Source organism: Cygnus atratus, chromosome 2 (genome assembly GCF_013377495.2).
Source record: "Cygnus atratus isolate AKBS03 ecotype Queensland, Australia chromosome 2, CAtr_DNAZoo_HiC_assembly, whole genome shotgun sequence".
NCBI lineage: Eukaryota > Metazoa > Chordata > Aves > Anseriformes > Anatidae > Cygnus > Cygnus atratus.
In genome coordinates, this window is record NC_066363.1 from 120,360,248 (window position 1) to 120,381,058 (window position 20,811).

Sequence of the window (20,811 nt, forward strand, 5' to 3'; positions counted from 1 at the left end):
AAAAATAAAAGCTGTATTTGACTGTAGAAGACAAGCAGTCAGTCAAATGTCTGTCTCAGTGTTGTTCAGCTGCATAATGGTTCTGCAGATGTTGAAATCAAGAGGGAAAATACTAAATTAACAGTGAGTGAAAAGCTGGGGGAACTTGTTCTATAATTTTCTTTTTAGAACAGTACTAGTCCCTTTGGTCCAGTTCATGGGGATGTTCCTGCTGCTCTTGGAAGTGGCTGATGTTTTCCTTCCTAGATTTTATAACTACAAAATTTGGGATTTATATTCTCTGTGGGCTATTGCCACATAGAGGCATGGCCTTGAGTTTGTGTCTTTTTCTGAGCCAGGCAATGAGAGATGTGAGAACAAACATCCCTGGATGGGCCTTCCCTTACGCTTGGGGTCAGCATGTAACAGGGCAGGGTAGGGTTAGGAGTCCGGATGAGTCCCTTCTCACCTCCCCAGGGTCAGTGGAGACTACATGGGGGATTTAGAGGACAGGAGAACTTGTGCTGAACTTGTGCAAACACCAGTGGTGACTTGAGACCTGTCCTAGCAGAGAGTGGGGGTGATTTGAGGCTGTCCAGCTTGCTGCCTCTTGCCTTCCCAGCCCGTTTGCTTGCCTGGTGCCACAGCCTGGACTGTAATCATGCTGGTTTGATTTCCTTGTCCTCCTCCTCAACAGGTCTCACTGCTGGAGTTTTGTCTCCAGCTGTTTCATCTCTAGGTCAAAGGAAGCAGCCTCTGAAATTACTTAATTTCTATTTAGAAATTCATTAGGGTCTCAAAAGCACTTACACATACCTTTAAATTCAGCATAGATGATGGAGTAGCACCAGCTGTTGCTTTACATGTGGATGCAGACATAGGACTAAAAAGCATTTTATGTCTGATTATCTGGCAATATAACACCGATTCTATCATGGGTATGGATGAAATGTATGATAAATTGACAACTGAATACCGCTAAGGGAACTTTCACCAAAGATTCAAACTAAAATTTTCCAGAAAAGTCAATTTCCTTGCCCACTTCATACTTCATAAGGAAATATCAGTTTTTATGTTTTTCACACTTGTGATTTTTTTTTTTTTAAATAATCAGAGTATCTCCTTTGGTTATTTTCAAAATGAGAAGTCTTGTGTTTTGTTGAACTTATATTTTTTACTTTACAGTTCAGTTAATAGCAAGATAAACCAAGATAAACTTTTAAAGAACACACTCTAAATGAACTATTTTAAAATCACTTAAAATACATCATTTTGTTTGATTTCATATGCACTTTGGAAAGATTATTTTAATTTTTTTTCAAGATTTTGAATTTTACCTCTTTCAAGATGGAAATAATTCTTAGACATTTAATTTCTTGACCTGTAATGCAAAAACAAAAATCCCTTTCTATTTTTATGCTTCCAACACCAGAAACTTCAAAACTGTTTTGATTTACTATTCTTCATGAAAACATAATGTACTGTGAATCTCATAATACACCCATATTTATAAAATTTAAAAAAAGAATTCTCAGAGGGGTAGCAAAACTGTGCAACTGAAACTAATATTTTCTCCCATGAACAAAACTGTGGTTTTTCAGTAATAATCAAAGAATTGTTGATAATTTGATTCAAGCTTTCTGGTAATGCACTTCAATTTTCTGCTTTTTGACTGTGTTAGGTAACATGCCCATTACATAGCCCTGAGGGAGTCTGAAATCAAATCCACAAGAGGTGACAGAAAACTTATATTGCTTTCTGAAGGCTTTATACTGGGCTCATCAGGAACAAACTATAACATCTTCTAACTGTTCTACACTGGACAGTCCTCTTACTTATAATTACCTGTACCTCTCCAGATATCCTTTCATTTGCAGTCCCAGTTCTTACAGCAGATATTTTCAAAAACACATTTGCTTTAACAAGGGTATATGCACCTTTGAGCCTTGGATCACATACATGTTCTAATTTTTCTGGAAAGAGAAACGGTCATCTGATTTTGTTCTGTGAACAGATTCAGTTGCAATGTAATTGATTTCAATCCTGTTTAAATGGAAAGAGGGAACAGAAATAAGTTCTCAGAGTGAAGGAAATGAATGTAGCACACTTTCTTAGTAGTTCCGGTGCTTCATTGTGGGCTGAAAATGACAATTTTCCCCTCTACAAAAATATACTCTGAACTTCTGCTACTAGGAGAGTTTATGTTATCTTTTGTGCCATTGGTTACTGATTATAATTTTAAAGCAGTACTAATATCTATTGGGATTTATTTTGTAATAAGTTTGACCACAAGGGTTTTGACTGGGGATGCACTAAATTGATTAATAACTGAGTGCCACTGCTGATGACAGTTTTATGATATATTTCTGCTAAGCAAGAATAGAGTTGATGCTATGCCTATGCCTTGGCAGTGATAAGGAATCTTTGATGAATATGATATTTTTCTCTACCTTCAGAAGAAATATCAATGAAATGAGCATTTGAAATATGATATTGGTGAGACCAGTCAGTCATATGTCAGTAGACTGCATGCGGAGATTCTTAATGCTTCCTGCTGGTTATGAATAGCAATTTAGTTATGCAGTGTAAGAATGTCTTAAGAGCTTGCCAGTAATATTATCTTGTTGAGGTTATTTCTCATTGTTTAATGAAACATTTGCAATCTTAAAATATCAAGTGTATTTCTCTCATGTTTTTGTTGTGATCATACGTATGGATGAGCTCTGGAACACAGTTATAATCTGTGGTACTCCAGAGCTGCATTCTCTCTTCCTCTCACAGTACACATGCTGCACTGACTTTGCTACTTTTATTCTTCAGAGTAAGTCTCAGCATCCATCCCAGGCTGGTGATATTATTTTAGAAAAGCAAGAAACCTCAAAAATGGGAGTACAGGCTACTATGTTCCACCTTTGTCCTCATGACGGACCACCGGGGTAACTTGCACCCACACCCTGTTTGCTGTTTTCTATGCCCTTTCTATGCCCAAGGACACACTCCCTTGTATAAGGGGATCTCACTGATTTTCGTAACCATATACCAATAGATAGGTGGTGGACACTGGGGATGAGTGAGGGTAGACCCTCTGGGTTATCAGTTGTGCATGACTCTCCAGTAATACCTTTCTGAGTATGTGTGTGGCAGACTGTAAGGTGCTGGTTTGTCCCACCACCTTCAGGCAGCTCAGCAATGGGGCAGGGTGCCCTTCCCACCAAGGCTGCAGAGCTGAAGTGAGTCACGATGGCCTTCACTGTCCCTCTGGGGTCACTTGACTATCCTTGTTGACTTTGGCCATTGCAGCCAGAACCTTACACATGTGCTGGGGTAGCACTGAGCCTCGAGGTCTTTGAGAAGGTACTCCAGGCACTGGGAAAAGGGCCTGCACCTCCTCTTGGTTGCTGTGAATGTGCACAGCCCCCAGGGCAGGGAATTAGACCTAGTCTCCCCCAGCCTGGAGACTAAGGTGCAGGCTGCCCTACCTTGGCCAAGATGATGTCCTCAAATCGCTTGCAAGCTGTGACCAGCAAAACATCACCTTCCCATACAAAATTAAATATGCTTTCAGTCCTAAATTGATCAGAGGTTCACTTAAGAAAGAAATTTGTCATTGGTGATTGGGAGCTGTCTTCCAAAGTGTTGAGGCAGCAGGCTTGGACTAAATGTCAACAAAAATTTTCCAAGGGGAAAGCCTGTAACTAAAACTCAGCTAAAGACAGACACTCCTTAGGGTCTATCCTTGGTCTTCCTTCTTGACACACTAGAAAGCATAAAGCTCCCAAATTCTGTATGTCTGGGCATGCTGCAGTTTGCTACAGTCCATAATAGCTACTCTTATAGGATACTAAACGCCTGTCTTAAGTAATCAGGTCGACTCCCACTGCGCTCACCTTCCATGTTGGCAAGTGCTGGGTTAGACTCATCTGATAGAGATGGAACACATAACAGGACTGCATGTTATCAGTACAGATTTGCATAAATAACTGGAAAGATAGAAGCTTGCGCTTAGGTGTTTTTGAAAGTTTTCCTCATAATGTGGAGAACCCTGATGTAAATATATAATTTAAATGATAAAAAATGGAAACTGTTGCTAGAAAGCAAGCGCTTTATTATAATTGTATTTTTTTCAGCTCTATTATAGAATCTCTAAATTTTAATTCTCCCCTTCTGAATAGTTTTCAGCAATTCATCATCTGTCTTCAAGTTTATATTCTTTTTCATCACAGAGCAAAAAGGTTCCTGCTTGTTATTTTTCAATGTTTTCTTAAATCCCCAAATGCACATGCCAAGCTTTGTGGCATAATTATATCATCTCGAAGGTATTTTAATCACCTTATAATTTAATTAAAATATTTGCTGTGGATTTGTTCAGTGATAATGGAACAAAGGACTTTGCATTCATTTCATGATTTAATTGAAATCAAGTTCTGTCAAAACAAGGATTGATGTTGCCTAATAGATTCTGGGCATAGATCAACTGATCTGAGTGGGCCTGTTTCCTCAACAGTTCTTCCGTTTGCTCAAGAAATTGCAAATCCCCCTGGTAGTTCTTGGGAATTTCTCACAATCCAGAGAAATAAGCTTCTATGTCTTTCCCCATTTATCTCAATCAGTTTAATGTCACATGAAATGCATTAACACCATGACTATTATGCATCTCTTAAATTACCAGATGTATTCTTCTGCTCTTCCTCAGTCAACACATAACATTTCTTCAGAAAGCCCAGGTAAAGTTAGAATCTCCCCCTGTTAACATATAACAGAAGTGGAGTGCGTTGTGCTTAGGGTCACTGAAGTTACCTATGCAGTCAGTGGAATAGGGGAAACCATTATGTTAGATGACTGGACCCAAAGTTACAGGACTCAAGGTACACCCATCCTTCCACTGGCAGGAGAAGCAGTTTAAACAGCTACCACAGGAGGAGAGGATCTTTGCCCCATCTCTCCTGCAGTGAAGATCAAAGCCCAGATGAGGCTGGATTGAGCTCCCCTTGGGAATGGCTGACTGCCTGGTCTGCCTGGAGAAGCTCTGCCAACATACTTATTGACAACCAAAAAAAAAGTTTTCAGAGATCAGGAACATGGAAATGCTCTTCAAAAGCTGGTGCTCTTATGGACCTTGCTGGATGTTTCTGCTTGCTTCCAGGGTGCTACTTGCAGGATGAGATTTAACTCAGTGTGATTTACAGCCAGAAAAAATAAGGACAAGAACTATGTGCTGGACAAGCAGATATATCCAATGTCTTAAATGTAGCTTTCATTTAATTTAGAAAACCTTCTTTGACTATCAATCTAAACTGAATGACTTCATCCTCAATTTTTCCCCAGGCGAGCTCATCTTATCTGCTCTCCAGCCCCTAACGATCTCATCCAGCCCTGTGGAAGAATCACATCATCAGAACTGAGGTTGTAATTGGAAATCCGCGATAAAGGTCTTAATCTGGCAGACCTTTCTCTTGTGTCCCCTGGCAATGTTGAATGAAATTGCTGTTCTACATGTCACACCAGATAGTCTTGTGCTTCAGTTAGCTCAGTCACGTGGAAAGTCTTCATACACCAGGCAAAGTACAAAGTTTATATGCAAGTCTTTCATGTGAAATGAGCTCTGGTGAAATAGCCATTAAACTATAAAAGCCTATGACATAGTCTGCTCTACATGAAGGTAAACCTTTAATTCTGTACCTTTGAATAGTAGGAAGGAGTGTGAAGCCACGTAATGTATAGCCGACAGTATTTTGTTAAACTTTTTTTCTGTGGAAAGGTGCAAAACAGCCTACAGAAATAACAGTGAATTGATCTAGGAACTCTGGGTGTTAAATCAGACAAATTGCTTATGACAGCATGAAAACCTGATCGCTTAACCTGTTTTATCAGCTCCATTGTGGGTGGAAGAATCGATAGGAACATTTTCCCAGTCCTGCCTAGTGTATTGGTACAAATCAGTCTGAGCAGGTCTTTGGCTTTCTAAATGGAGGCAGCTGTCACTCTTCTGAGGGGGCGTTATGCTTCATAACAATGTATGAATGTGGGAAGTAAATCTGTCAACTGTCAGTCTGTCTGAGATGTGCATAAGGTTCCTCACTTAGCCAAAGATCATTAATTGCACACAGTGACAATGTGTGGTATTAAAAAGAAATGTTAAGCAGTGAAAGTTAAGCAGAGTGTATTCTGTCCCTTGAAGAAGAATGAGAGATGGTGGTGAAACTGGTCTATGGAATAAAGCACGCTGACTGTTTTCTTGACAAGCAAAATTACTCAGATCTCGGTGGAAAGCATTTCAACATTGCAGGGCAGCAAGAATTTTCTTTGGCAGCTCAGTGTGATACATATCACAAATGGATATTAGCAATAATTATCAGTTTTACATTCTGTTAAGCAAAACTCCACTTTTTGTTCTCATTTGCTTTCCAGATTCACACATTCTGATTTTACAAAATGATAGAATTTCATGAAAAATATTGGATGCCAGGATGAAAATGCAGAAAATTATCTGACATTTCTGTGAACAACAACAACACAAAAGTAAAATCATTTAAAATATTGAATATCAAGTCATGATGAAAGAGATGAAAAGGTGCTTGAAATCCTTCTATTATGGATTTTCTGAAAATCACCTGGATTCAGGCCTGGTTTGATTTTTCCCTAAGTTCCACGCAGAAAGATCTCATGGCACATTTCATGACCCTGCCAGGCTATGTCCTACTGTATTCCTTTTTCATCTGGCATTTTATCAGCCAGAATCCCCCAGGGGGACCACATTTTGTGCTCTGGGGGGTTCTGCCCTGCCTGGTGTACTGGTTTTTAACTGACACCTACTGAGGCAGCCTGGATTCTCTTTTTCAATTTATCCAGCATTTCCTCTCTATTGCCTTGCCTGTTCTTCCAGAACAGGCCATTTGCATTAATTTGAATTCATTTATAGCAATTTATTAGTCATGTGTATTATCCTGCCATATCCTGTTACACCAATTAAATCGTTGTTCTGGCTAAAAGCTTACAGCCCTGCTGGCTTATTCCCCGTGCTTTCTGTGGATTGACACACATCCATCTTGTCCCTTCCTTAACCTTCCTGTGAGCAACCAGCTAACTGGCTGTTTCTGAAGGAGAAATCTTATGTCTTTCCAGTGAAAGTCAGAGGCTAAATTTTCATTGAGGAGCAGCTCCTCTTTTGTTGGTAGTGCTCCATGCCCTGGTAGGTGGCAAGCTTATTTGGCTTTCTTTTAAATAAAAATGATTATGTAGTCCTGTTCCTGGGTAAGTACTTCCAGTATGATGTATCTACAATGGACAATTTACTAAAGCCTACAGAATTTTGCCATCATTGTAAGTATAAAAGATGTGAATAAGAAGACTGATACTGAAATTACAAGCTCAATCATTTATCTTCTTGCAAAGCCTATGTTGTTTAGCTGCAGAGCAAATATGGAAGAAGAAACCTAGAAAGTAATTTTATAATTTTTCCATCAGTTTAAATTTGAGTATCATCAAGCTTCATTTGCATCTAGACAGTCTATAGTGATCTGAACAGATATTTTTCATTCAGTTGCCCAAAATTTATTGATTTGCTATTTGATTATCTATTCCTGGCTAAACCAATTTTACTGAACAGTAAAAAACTGCTATTGTCATTTTGTCATCCAGCCAGTTTGAAGAGATGAAACTGTTGGGATAACTCTAGATATCATTTTCTTCTTAGAGATTGAAATGTGTTCTTAAAATGGTACTTCTAAGCATCTCTTTGCTTTCATGAACATCAGACTTGCTTTTCCCCAATAAGTGCTGTATGAATTATCCTTCAATGAAGTCAGCATCTCTCTTCATTAAAGATTATATAAGTATTATTTCCATAAGTTTTAAAGAACTGAAATATTGTCACGGGCTTCATAGTAAAAAATTGTTCCAGGTAGGGACTCATCATTCATAGATATTTTTCCATTTTAGCTCAATTGCAGCTTGCCCTAGTCCCACACGAGTCAAGACACAGCTATTTGGTCCCAGGAACAGCTTGCCACAGACCTTGGGATACCCAGGGACAGAGAGCATCTCTGTTCTTATTCCTACTCTGGCTGCAGGAGGGAATAAGTTGTGGAGATGTGCTGCTTTCCACACCCCAGCCAGCATCCTGGGGTGTCAAAGTGATTTCTACAACTTGCATTGTCTTTTTCATATTCCCTAAGGAAAATACCCAAATAGTTGAATTGTCTGCTTGTTTCCTCCTTTGCCATTTTAGAACTCAGATAATCCTATAATGAAAGAGGGTCCACAGTAGGAATTGAACACATGGTTAAAATATGACACACAAAGAGAATGGCACTACAGCAAAGGTGCTGGAATGGCAGTTGTCGACTTTATAGTCATCAACAGAAGAGATTTCTTCACTGCACTTTAATTTCTTCTAATTCAACTACTTATTAAATTTATTGAAAATTAACACTTCTTCAGCAGGAAAGCTAAGATCTTCCTGTGCTCTACATGTTCAAATGGAGATGATTCTCTTTGTATGTATATAAAGCCAGATGTTTCTTCACCTTGGAATGAATGTGCAACTATATATAAACTTACTTAAAGCATGCACAAAATATTTAATTAGAACAGATGTTGAGTCGGTCTAGGGAGCTGAAATCCTGAGATGGCTCCCAATACTGGAATAATGACTGATTCCTTAAGATTGGCTGTTGACATGTGTGATCTTCATTCAAGCAGATGGGGAATAACAGAAATACTGGCATTTATGGTAAGAGAGATGCATTGGGATCCCCTTTGGAAAGATTTACGGTGCCAAGCCTGAAGAGAATAAAATAATAAAAGGCCCAGAATGAATGAGGCTTTGATCACCTTAAAATATGGCCTGATTAACTTTGACAGCTTAGCTCCATCATAGTGCAGTATCAATTATTTTCCAACAACGTGTGAAAGGCAGAGTACAGACGCTAAATTACAGATGGAGACAGGAAGGTCATTAACAAGTTCATTAATCCATCCCCTCCCTAGTATCAAACACAAGCAGCAGTCAGAAATGACAGCAGAGGTTTTCCCTGGTATTTCAGTGGTGTGGGCTCTTAACTGAACAGCCCTTGTTTCTCCCTCATCAGATACGCCTATAAAATTTTAAGTGCAACCTGTGGCATGTTGTTCTTTTGTTAAATGCAGCTTCTTTAGGCACAGCTGCTCTCATGGCCCTGAGACTTACTGCATCAGAATTGTAGTCACAGTTCTTGTTTATGGTCTCACCAGGAACTGTCAGGACTGAAATCAGAGCAAAGAGCGTCACGAGAAATCCTCTGTCAGAAAGTGAGTTTCTTTAGAAATCAGCATAACTGCTACAGATATTCTGAAATATCTTCATTTTCTGAGTGCGTCAAGGCTGATTCCTTTGTCCTTCTCTTCTGTTTATAAAGACCTCTATTAAAAGAAAAAGCTATTGGTTCAAGCACCACTGTTACATCTTAATCCTTTGGCTTTGCTTTGCCAGCCACTACTATGAAGCAAGGAACACTGTCACTTTGCCTATATTTAGAATTTATCCTGGTCCAGCTTATGGAAGCTGACAGTAGCTGTAGCTGCACCTATGCAAAATCCAGGCACAGTGAAGGGGAACATCATGTTGTACCTCTTGAGATTTCATAGACTCCTGCCTTCTTAATTTTCACTGTGGTTCATGAAGAGTTGGCTGTGGTAGCTGTGCTGACTGATTGCAAACAGGTGTGCATCTCTCCTGGATGCACAGAAGCACAAGTCTTTAGCATTGACAGAAATGTGGTGTAGTCAGACTCTGCCTAAGGAGCTTTGTCATAAGTCTTCATGTTTATGGTCTCCCAAGCATTTCCAGTATCTGCAGATAAAAGTTGCCATTTACATGAATGATTCAAAAGCTTTATGGCACTTCTGTTATCACTTGTCATAGATGATACAGTCTTATGTGTAGGATAAGATAAAATCTTATGTATAGAATGTGAAACCAATGGCTTTAAGTTCATTTCTCTGGAAAGGCTCTGGACATATGACTTTATTATCTTACTCCTCAAGTTCGTGGCCAGTGATATCAGTGATGGTATTTCTATCCTATGTAAACTGTTCTGAGACTGAATGGTAAAAACTCCTCTTCAAGAACTAGGCATCATTAAGCATCAAACACTTTGTAGCTGTGAAAGCTTAAGGTTTTAGGCATTATTTGCCAAAACAGAATGAAAAAGTGGTTTTGTTTTCTTGTATTATTTATACGATATGAATATGTAATATGATTTTAAGACATGACCTGCAAATTCAGCGATAGAGAACACCATGCTCACAAGTGATATTTAATGACTGCCACAAAAATACCAGCCTGCTGCAAACCACTGTTTGTATTCACATACTTGAATCAGACTGAGAGCTGCAGATTGGGGTTTAGGGGCTGTTTCCAAACTGGAAGGGAAACTTCAGAATGCTTGGTTTGGGTAAGCATCCCAGAAAAGGCTTCTGGTTCATTAGTTTTGATAGGCATTGAGTGATTTCAGTATGCGAGCATATGGGAACTGCTCCTCTCACCACCCCACAGCAGCATCTCTGGTAGATCCTGCAAAGCTCTCACAGTAAGGTAGGAAGCGTTACTGCCAACAAGACATTTCAGCTGGCTAATTCTCACCAAGGGAATTGGTCTCCTGTTTTTCTCTTATTGATGTCCTCAGTCACTTCTCTTCAGCTCGTTAAATTATATATGTCATGAAAGGTAAAAGTAGATTTCTGTTACTTTGTGGGCGTTATTTTCAGAAGTCAGCAGAACACCAGATGATGGGATAGGTGTTCAGTATAGGTTACGTCTGTAATAATGAACTAATTAGAGCGCGTGTCAGGGCTCTGGTTTGTACTGTTATATTGTTAGCACACTCCCTGGAGTTTTTTGCCCACGTGCCCTACAGTTCTCTCAAGCAACGGCCAGGCAAGGTTGGGGGTCAGCTTGCATCAGCAGCCATTTCCAATAAGCTGGAGGTGCTGGGTTAAAGTATGGACTTGATCTATGTTGTGATACTTGGATTCTGGGCCAGAAAATGGTCCACAGACTATCCTAGGGAGCTCTATAGCCATAGCAATTATGACTTTACTGGACAAGTTCTTGCATCTCAACAACGCTCCTTAGAGGAACCAAGTAATGTCATTTTAGAAAACATTTTTAAGCCTATTGCATAATAGCTATGTTATTAAATACCATTTGTATTCCTATGACTTTCCTATAGACCTCAGATTGAGACCAGTGCTGGCAGCCTCCTCTCCCATCACTGAATGCTCACAGACTGAGCTGAGGAATTTCTGATCTCATATGACATCACAATAAGAGGATACAGTTTACAAAATAAAACGAAATAAATCATGAAACAATTGCACAGCTTGAAAAAATTATGTTGTTCCAAGTATATTTTTTAAATGAAAACCATTTAAAAAGAATGAATTATGTCATCTTCTATTCTTTACTTTTTGTCTTTCAGATTAAAATAAATAATAAAAGTTCCATAAAACACCAGCAGAGTCCTCTTCATTAGCTTAAAACATGTTAATATTTTACTTGTCCCTATTTGGGACATTTTTTTTTTAACCAAGTTATAATCTTATTGAGATTTTTTATAGTTTCAACAACATTTCATTCCTTGATATAAACCTAACTTTTAATTTTCATGAAAATTTGCTCTGAGTGGGCTTAGATAGAAACAGATCAAAGAAATGTTGCTAAAAGGCTTTATTTCATATAGCTTCTTTCATTCAATACATTACTCTTTCCCCTTTTTGTAACATACAAGTATTGTTATGAATCCTGGATCTGTTTGATCTTAAATCAGCTTTGTAGGTAATTTGCCATATTTATTAGACATTTTATGTAGCCTTAATCTGGCAAAGGAAGAATAAAAGAGAATTAAATTTAAAACTGGTTGATTAACTGACAAAGGCTGAGTGTTGGGCTTCCAGTTCTACATTCAAAGAAGGAATTGAGCCTTGCTGAAGAAATACAAAAATCGTCTTTTGTTCTATTGTGCCTTGTTCTCTTTTCACCTGTTGATAGAACTTCATATCCCTTCTAAATGTTTGCAAAAGCTCATGTGACTGTAAATGTAAACTGAACGTTTCATTTGTGAATAATACTAAGTTTAAATATCTCTGAGAACTTGGTTATGAAAAGAGGTTATTAAAATCATTGTGGAGTGTATAGCAATTACAGTGGAAGTTACTTTAATCCCTCTAAGGCAGCACAGATTCCATCCAAAAAAATTGGTTTCTTTCTTGTGAGAGTGATGCACTTAGACTATACCCCTATGATACATTTGCAAAGGATAAACTTTTCATATAGATCTCGTACTGGCCTTTGACATCCTCTTTGTTTCTTTCAAATGTTGAAAGTCCCCTTCTCGGTTTGGTATTCAGGCAGAAGGAGTGGAAATTGGGCATCCTCCTTCCCTATTACAGAAGTAAGACTCAGGGAAAGTTAACACACTCTGGAATATTGTTATGTTTCCTGCCATGCTCTCTATATGGCAGATTTAATCAGAAAATCACTGTATTTTTCTAGTACGGAGTTGAAAAGCTGGCAACCATGCACAGCACTGAAATCACTATTTTAGGTTTGATGAGATACTTGTTCAATTTTCCTTATTGTCAGGGTTACCTGCAGCTCAGGATAAATGCACGCAGTTCACTTGAAGGAAAATCTAAGCTCAGTCGCGTACTTTAAAATTCGTGTGTGTCAGTTCTTCCCCCCACGTCAAACCATGCTTGCCCTTCTGAACAGAAGATGCTCAGTTTGCTTTGGTGCAACTGCAATACAAACTGCTGGTTTCTAGTTCCGAGTACACCTTTATCTGGCAACTGTGCAAACAACCATCTTGGAGACATCTGAGAACAACCTTGCTTTCTTTTGCTGCCGCTGTATCTCAGAAGAGAGGTATCTAAATTATCTCCTTCAGTTTCTTGAGTTCTGTATTAAGCTTTGTATTCCGAACCCACCCCTTTCTGCAGGAAAGGGCTACAGGGCCTTGGTTCAGTTAGCTAAGTAAGCACCATTTTCCTGTTCACTGTTACAAAGGGATCTCTTTGTCCATTCAGAAAGGTGTGGTGATGGCAGCCTAAACATTGTCATAAAACACTATTGCTTTCTGCAAGTTTTCCAAAAACTTTAGCTGTGCTGGGTCTTTTGAATACTCTGTAATTCAGCTGTTCTATTTTCTTAGTTGATGCTACCCTTTTACTATGTGGTTTCCAGCCACATTCAAAGCTGAGAAACCTGACAGAGGTCTGCCTCTTCCAAGCTGAGCCTGAACAGACCAGTGCGGTACAGCATGGGCCATGGCACACCACAGGGCTGCCAGGTGGGGTGGCTCCTGCCAGTCACAAAGGCACCCGCAGAAACTCCAACACCTACAGGAGACGGAGCGAGGACTGGAAAGAAAAGCATGGAGGATTGAAATGCTGAGAGGTGGAATATTACGTTCTCTTGCTAACTGAGGTGAAAATGCAATGCAGAACTACGTTGATGGACGTATAGCAGATGATCAATGGGTGTCATGGAAGGGCTCTCTGAAGGCCACGTCAAGCCACTGAGCAGTGGCATGTGTGATGGTGCTTGCTAACATTTTAAGATGGATGATGAAACAGATGATTTTTTGAAGAGTCAAATTTTGATTTCAGTGGGCCCTTTGTCTCATGCTGAAATTAGATTTCCCACTTGTTGATACTGGAGGCAAAAGAGAAGGGAATTGTATCTGGCATCAACAGCAGCAGCTGAGCTCAGAACTACTGAGGCAAAGAGTGATAGTCAGTGTGGAAGCTGAGTGATTCACAGTGGAGTAGGAAAACCTGCTGCACTGGTCAATCTGAGAGCATAATTTCAGGGAGTTTCCTGTGTGTAGACTAATTCCACTGTTTTGCCTTTTCTTACCAATAGTAAGGAACACCAAACATGATAGTGGATAGTGGACTGGGTATCATTTCTCTTTCTCAACTCATCTTTGTCATGAGAAATGATGGCTGTTGGACCTTTTGTTTGTGTTCATTTCAAGTTCAGATTGTTTCCATAAAGGATAAACACCCTCCTTTCACCTCTATTCAAAGCAAAACTGTGTCTCACCAGAATGGCTTATTGCAGTGTATTGCTTGCTTCATTCATTCAGGTTTCCTTCCTCAGAAACTGTTTATATCAAAAATTGTGAGCAGATTGATCTGATCTGAAATAAAAATACCAGAAAAAGAAAAAGAAAAAAAAAGAGACAACATTAATCCATTTTGTGTGACAAGATAATCTCACAGATATTTGGGATGGCATGTACATGAAATAAAGGCTTTTTCATTTCACATCTGCTAAATTGGAATTTCTGGTATGGCTTCCTCAGGGAAAGCAACTATGCATCTGTTTAACAGTTTCTCATATAAGTTACTCTGACTGGACAGAAGGGGAGAAGAATTTATATGGCATATTAGGTACTGTACAAGGGTAACTTATAGGAAGGAGAAAGATGATTCTATGTTGTTTTTCTTCATTGATTTGATAAATGTTTAGTTGAAGCCTAGGAATAACAGGCAGCAGTGGATGAAGACTCTGAAATTTGAAATTTGGACATCAAAGAAGATGATTATGGTCTCTAAAGGATGAGAGATGAAGACAGGGCATAAAAGTTAGACACGTCTAGAAACAGAGGGAGTTGCAGACATGAAAATCTTAAGGGGAATATTGCTTGCTGACTTTCCAGTAAGTCAATCTGGATTTCTTTTTGTGGGGCTGTTGTCACCCCTGCCCTACTGTCTGTATACCAAAAAGTATACAGTTTTACATTCATAAATGATATATGTAATTAGGAAGCTAATGTGCAGTTAGCAAATACAAGTGGTGAGAGGATCTTCATGTGAGCTATTGCAGCTCCATGTTAGAGCAGATGGAAATTACAAGTTAGGGTCACATGAAAATCTGTTATCAATATTAACAAACAGTTCTTGGTTACAAAGCATCTGACTCAAGTGCTTCTGACCACTTAGTTGCATATGCTTCAGACATATGCACATGCATATGCAACAGATACGCATTAAGAAAATTAAGCTCTTCCCTTTAAGAAGTTGCTTTTAATTAAACTCCTAATTAAAAATAAAAAGTGATAATGGTAGTTGCTAAAACATCCACATCTTAAAATCATAGTTTTTTTTTTTTTTTTAAAGACGTCTTTCCTTCAAATTGTTAGCAATGGCTTACCCTATTGTCAACTAGGGAAAGGTTAAAAATAGTAAAAAAAGTAAAACAAACAATTTTATTATTTTTTTTTTTTTTTTAGGGATCTGAGCCAGGATTTCTCCTTTTTACAGATTGCGGATGAAAATATTTGAAACTGTTTTTCCTCCTGAAGTGGGCTAGGAGAAAACATCAAAGCCTCAAATCTTCTGTGAGATGATGAAGCCATCACCTGTCCAGACATACTTACCAGCAGCACACCATCATTTTGTAAGCAATGTACAGAAAGTCTCAGACACCATCACACAGCATATTAATGGATAATGCTGACTCTTTAATGGAAAAATTTGGAGACTCAGCTGGCTCTTGGGATCAGCCATTGTGGAATGGGCTGTGGATTCTGACCTTGAAGGTCTGCTCTTGTATTGCACCAGTGTTAGCACAAATCATGCATGAGAGATTTGGGCCTCAGACAATGACCAAGGAACCCTCATTTACCTCACCAGGTTCTGCTATGACTTTCAGCGCTTTCCCTTTTCATGTTGTGAGCAAAATACAGTCTGCCTATTCATGGTCTTCTTTACCTTGGATGTAACAAGCACAGTGTTCAGTTGTCAGCCCACATAGGTAACTTTGGTTTACCTTACTCATATTTTATTTTGATTTCTGAATAATTGGAGAAATCATACTTGGGAAGGGTGTTTGTATTTGAAAAATTAAATTCTAAGTGAGTCTACCAGTTTGATGGATTAAAAAATAGTATAAAAATATGCAGTCAGTTGAAAGTGATTTCTTTTTCTTCAGAACAGATGAATTGCATATCTTTATGTTGGTGGCTAATATTTCACTGTTAATCTCCCTTTCTGCAACAATGGAGGAGGAAATGTCAGTGGATATCTCCCATAGGAAAATGGATGAATTTAATTAAATATGGGAAAGACCTAATTAAGAACAAAAGCCTGTGATGCAAATTCAGGTATTGACTGTTCTCCAGTATAAATATGCTGTTTTGTTTCTGTCCTAGGCACCTTAAAACCATGCTCCAGGACTTCAGGCACAAACAAGCCAGACTCACTGGCAGAGGATGAAAGTCTCTGGCTTCTTTTTTCCTCACTCTTTCTTTTTAAACTGCACTGATGAAAGCCCAGTGAATGTCAACAGAGCGGTCAGAAACCTGTTAATCAATCACCTGGGCAGAGCTCAAACATTTCACAAGTTTTTGTTTCCTCTAAATATTCCTGGAGCAGGTGGGAGAGGAAACATTATCACATTTCCTATCAGCTGAAGCCTTGTTTTTCTCCTGCAATCATGTAACACCATTGCTTGTACGGTATAGCTCAGGGGGATTAAACTGATAAAGAGTACCAAGCACATTTCACAAAGACAAGGTGAACTCTGTTCCTATTTTTGAAACCATGACAGAGCAATTGGCTTTCCTGGGGGGAAAAATCATGTTATAAAGCTAGAGAGCTGGATGCCTCCAGTTGTTACAGTGTATGTGCATGGCTAGATCATGTACCTTTGCCTTAGTGCCAAATGCTGTTTCATCTTTACAAAACTGGTTTGGTAATTGGTCCCACTTGGAGAGAAAAGATTTAAGTGCAGGGTGGAATAAAATTTAAGAGGAGGAGGCAAAATAAAATTACATGATTTTCAGACTGATCTTTTTTTTTTTTTTTTGAAGTTTTGCACAATCTATTTCTCAACATACCACAAGACAATGATGGTTTGGGGAACAGCCTTGCAATGTTAGATAACATGTGTTTGATGATTATTTTCTCCAAGAATCTGGAATTTGTCTCTTTGGGATGGAACATCCATGGTTGCCTAATATAAATAATTTAATATGAATTAAAAATATGGGGAAAATATCAGCACAGATTTCAGGTTTTGTTATATTCTGTTATTACAACTGCTTGCCAAGTTATCTATGTTATGGGAATTGGGCAGGATCTGACTGCTTGATGGAAGTGAGGCTGCCACAGCTCCATGCTCCCAGGTCCAACCAGTAGCAAGGCTGAGCATGTATTCACAGTAGGCACATGAACACATATCACACATATACATTGCATATATCCATATATAAATGGCTGTCCACACAGATCAATGCTGACAGGCACACGGAGCACTCATGTGAACACAGACAGCACCAGTAGCCTCACCCTCCTCCCTTTTCTGGCTTAGCAGGATGAAGGTCTACTAGCTAAATAAATATATGTATATATATATATGTATATATATATATATGTATATATATAATGGCAGGAGGGAGCCACTGGGGAATCAGAGGAACACCCTGTCTGATCCCCTATCAGTGCTGTCCCAGGAGGGAGCCCCAGTAATACCCTGCTGGGCTACTGCCTTGGGACCTGAGACACAAGGAAAGAGCATTTTGAGATTGCACAAGACTTACATATATATGTATGTATATATATATACACATATATATATATGATGCTGGTCCCTCCTGCCATTCTCTCTCTCTGCTGCACTGTGGGAGTGCAGAAGAGCTTTTATCACAGAGCCTAACAATCCCAGCTATGTATTTTTAGCTCTTGTATATCTAGTCTTAATTATTGCATGTACTTAAAGTACTACTGGTCCTGATATTGAAGGTTATATTTTCATGAAAGAATCCAAATATCTTCTAGAGGTTATATACTGATGTTTGCAAGTATTAAGGCTATGCTTGATCTGTGAAATTTAATAACAGGTAAAGTAAAAATTGTTCCAGTATTTCATCAATTCACTGGTGAGATCCCTGAATGTTGGTTGAATAAATGGCCCAAATCCAAACACAGAAAGGTTTCTCATTTTAAAGCCTTTACTTAATTCAGGACATTTTTAATGAAAAAAAAACACACAACAACAACAACAAAAAACTGTTCAAAGTGAAAATGTAAAACAAGTAATTAAAAACATAGGTATTAAACACTTAGATGTTTCTTATTTGAAATGCTCAAAACCACTTGAAGTAAAATGTTATGAATACACTTCATTGGCTGAAATTGTAATGAAATTTTGTTCAGTTTTTAGAAATACTTCAGTTTTCCCTGAAACACTGATTGTTCCATGAATTTGCTATTAGTCAAAAAAGAAAAAGAAAATGCCTGCACTGGATTACATATGCCATCATAACATTTACCACATAGAAAAAAAAAATACTACTTGTTGCTCATGACTACATTTTCTTCAAGGGATGTTCATTGCATTCAGCTGCCAACCTGCTCCCTCTCTGCAAGAAAATGACCACTCGAAGAAGGTTGCTACCTGCTAAGCCTAAAATCCCAGAGGCTGAGCAGTCCCAAGGGACAAAAACTTGTTTCCATACTTTTCTCCAGATCCACTAGCAGTGGTTTGACTGTTACAGAAAATGAATTGATATTTCACCCTGTTTCCAAAGGGTTGTGCGGGAAACTTTCCCACCAGAGAAGACCCCAGGTTCGGGATGGTTTGGTCACCACATATGTAGAGCTGCCCAACTGTGAGTCTTTGAGACTGGCATCTTCAAGGCCCTCTTCCAGTTATAGGTCCTCTTTTGTAATGTAAACTTCCCACATCATGTCATGAACGCTGACTGAGTTGTCACCTCATTTCTTGGTGTTTCTAGGTCCAGCTGGCTGTGGAATTCTGCCCCTATAGGGTCTGCAGAGACACTGAGTTCTCAAAGATCTGTATCTCCTACCCCCTCTTTTTCTCCCTTGTTTGCTGCATAACACAAGAGAATGTATTACAACTTTATTACTTGCAAAATTATGCCTTCCTAGTCATATTATTTTTCTGTTATGTTCCCTCTCTCCCTGAATATGCAGATTGTGCTAAGCAAACAAAGTAATATTTTCTTCTGTTTTATCTACTGTGCTATTCTGAATTAGACTGACCGTTGCATTAGGTTCCACATACAATTTCTTTCAGCATTTCTCAGAAGAGTTGGGTGGAAAAATGGCACAACAATAGCTGTCTAAAAGCCAATATAACAAAATCCAGCTGTTCCCTGAATCTAGCGCTGTGTCCCCCACCATTTTGTCATTTGCTTTTTAAAGTTACCTCAAAATAGCAACATAGAGATGTACACAATGAAGCCGTTACACAATAAGTAGAAAGATCCCCTAGTCCTGATGTTCAGAGGGGATGAATATTGTTCACCCAAAACATATGCCTATTTAAAGCTTTATATCAATCAGGAGTCTGATGGTGATGGGAGTAGAAAGGTGTTTTGTACAGACTGTTTGGGCCAGGTTTGTGACTCAAACTGTTGTGCTTTTTTTTTTTTTTTTTTTTTTTGGCAAAGAAACCAGGTCAATCTGAAACAGGTCTCCACAATGACTCTTCTGGCTGCCCTGCCCCTCTGGATCCATGCTGCGTATGTTCACAAAGGCTGTGGTGGCACAAACATCCCCTCTCCCCACTTCCCTGTCCCTAAATTTTCTCTCCATTGTCAGATCTGTTTGTTCTTCGCCACTGGTGGCAGCAGCAGCAGGGAGCGCTTGGGCAGAGGAGGCCTCATGGAAAAGCAGCTGTTTTGGGCTTCATGCTGTTTAATCCTTTCCAGAAATGGGCTCTTCTCTCATTTTCTGATGCTGTTTCTGTCATTCGTGAAGCCAAACCAATGGTCACATTAAATCTTGGGGGGAAAAAGAAAGAAATCCTAGCAAAGACATAGGCAAGCAAATAAATTAAGAAACAATGCCCAGAAGAGAGAAACAAGTGAGATGCTCTTTTTAAATTGCTAATGAAGCATTGCAATTGGTCTGCTTTATGTGATGTAACCTATCTGAGCTCTGGATGTCCTGGAGCCAGCAGAGGTGCTCAGCACATGCTGTGTGGCTGAAGGGAAGGTATCACTGCAGTGCTCACTGCACTGAGGCCAAGTGCTCTGTGTCACCTGGTGGAGTGCACGTGGCCATTTGGCACCACTTCCCTGTACCATGGGGCTGCATCCGTCCATGAGCATGTGGAGCATAGCATCTCCCAAAGAGAAACAACATGCTCCAGAGTCAGGAGTTTTCTCACGTGTCTTTAGCTGCTCTGGTGTTTAGAGACCAAGAAATGGCTCCCACTGGGTGCACAGTCCCAACCCCTTTTCCAGAAAGTGGCCGGCATCTGTTGCCTTGCTGCAAGAGACTTCACAACAATCAGACAGCGTTACTTCTGCTGGTGAATGCTGCTGCTGCTTTGTTGTGCTGTTTGGCATGAGTCTTTGCTTACATGTGTGTGTAAACACCGTGTCACTTAGGGGCTTTGTGACTTGGGCAAAGTTTCTAAGATTCAGGGTAGCCTTTCTGGTCATTTCTGGGGAGAAAACAAGAGAGAAAGAATGATCCAAATTTGGGGGGGGGGGGGGGGGGGGGGGGGGGGGGAAGGGTTTTGTATTAGCACACCTCTGCTTTGTGAAAATGCAGGAGACGTTTCATTTTCATTCCAGTGAAGGATGAAAACAAATTCCAAAACCTCCCAAGTCATCATGAAACAGAATTGCTCTTCTCTGCCTGGCTCTTGGCATTGTATTATGAGACAAGTTGCTCTTCAGCTCCTGGTATTTAGGAATTGACTTTTATCTGAAACCATAAAACTTTGTATGCTTCAAAAGCTTGCAGCCTATCCTTGAAGGTGATGCTATTATAAATCTCATTCATTCTGAGCCTTTCTAAGCTCTG